We start from the raw sequence: 2,069 nt of genomic DNA, 5'->3' as shown, positions 1-2,069 counted from the left end.
TGGACAATCATTTTTCGCAGATAAATAGGTTTAAACACTAAAAGCTTTGCCTGGATTTGTTGGTGATTCCTATCATCTGTCTTGTAAGTGCTTGATCTAAAGTAGTACGTAGAATTTGATTTCAAGAAAGTTCTTGCATTTCCCCATCACGAAAAACTGCTTTCCTGTAAAGTTAGTCGCACATTCAGTTTATTTTGTAGGTACTGCCACCTTTCACGAAAGCAACCTCTTCTAGCAGCTAAAGGATTGTCGTGATGCATTGTGGCTGTATGGAAATAGCGCCGGTGGCTTTGTTGAAATGTTTTGCTTTCATCATTTTTGCAGGTGTAGGCGCAGCTTCACTTAACGTGGCGTTGAACAGTAAGGAGCCAGAGACCAGTGGTGCCTACCCCATTGGCCAGCTAGTGGACTCTGCGGGGATAGACAGCGGCCTTCCGTGCAATAAGTACTTGGCACATGGTGCATGCCAAATCAAACAGCCTTACCTCTTCTGGATCAACTTGCGATTCACTTCCTAGAGATTGCGATGAACGTGAACAAGATATTATTTCTCAATGTTAACGTGGTAAATACCACCAATAATAAACTTGCCACAACCATTCAATGTTGTCTTCTCAATTGTTGGTAGGGAATTCCACCTTGTTCAGGGATGTTTTATGCGCAAATTCTCACCTGCCTGTATGCCGGTGCCAATTATTCCCTAGATCTGTAAAACGACAAGAACTGTAATTAATTACGTCGATGCAATGCCAAGTACAGTTGTCTAATCTACTTGGCAGCGGAGAAAGTTCTCGTGCTTTCCATCTGTTGGAACTGGGAGGAACGTGTAGAGCGCGTCCATGTGCTCTTTCAATGTGGGCCACTCCTCACCGTGTTTTGTGCTGCTCACACATTCTGAGGCTCTGATATTAAGAAATGGCATTTCGGGTTTACTCGCTACGCAAAGTAAACCCGACTGCCATAAATTCTGCACCACAGTGTTCCACAATAATGCCCTGACGAATCGACATGAGCAGATGGTTGCTTCTTGATGACCAGTAGTAAGTATCGCGCAGTTAGGCAAAGGTAAGAATATAAAGACACACAGAAGCAGTTACTCATTACATTACAATGTGCAAGCATGACAGACTCGGTTTTACATCAGCAACAATTTTTTGCACTCAAAAGCAAACATGCTTTTAAGTAACGACAGAAATTCCCACTAACTTAGACCCAATTTAGAAAACTCCTTTTTAGCATAAACTTTCGCACTTCAGATCGGTTGCACAATAAAAGCACCTTCCACTTGAATTTTGGAGTACTTTTCCTTTTAAATTGTTGAGGGTAGATATTCTAATGCGCATAATTAGGCATAAACAAAAAACCGTTAAGAGAATTGTCATTTAGCTCGGAAAGGCAGTGGCGTTCTCCCTTATTTGGATTTTTCGTAATGTCTATATTTGTGTGCTGACAGAGCATAAAAAGGAGTGATTAAAATTAGCAGACGTAGTCCAGCATATTTTAAATGCGTGTTATTTGGAGTAGTATTGTAGCGTCCCGGAACTCCCTGAGGACGAAAGAAGACACAATACTCGGGCAGAATATATAGATTCAGCACGGAGAAGGTGTCTGGGCTATTGGCGGATGTCTCCAAACTTTTCTGTATTATTCAGGTGACGATGCTTGGAGCACACTTTCCTTAAGGCACAGAGTGGCTGCAGACTACACTTTTACATAGCGCCATGTTATTTAAGACAGTGTAAATGGATTGATCTGGGTTCTATGGAGGTTCTAAACAGGGCAATAAGGAAAAGAATATCAGAAAGCAAGATCCTTGATGCTAAGGCACTCCGCCTCACTCAGTTCTACTCTCCTACCTTCTACTACATTGCTAAATAAAATGCTACTAGAATCGCGGATCGAATGATATGGTGGGAAGGTCACACCGGCAATGAATTCTCTGCTGCTAATAAATCACCTTTTACACCAATTGTGTAGTAAACGTGTAGTAAATGAGATTTAGGCTCTAGAGTTAGGCTAATCACTGATCCCTTTTTCTTTCCTCCACCCATCTATCTTCAGCTCTATCC

The sequence above is a fragment of the Echinococcus granulosus genome, assembly GCF_000524195.1.
Source record: "Echinococcus granulosus chromosome Unknown EG_S00297, whole genome shotgun sequence".
Taxonomy (NCBI): domain Eukaryota; kingdom Metazoa; phylum Platyhelminthes; class Cestoda; order Cyclophyllidea; family Taeniidae; genus Echinococcus; species Echinococcus granulosus.
This window is presented reverse-complemented; position numbering follows the sequence as displayed.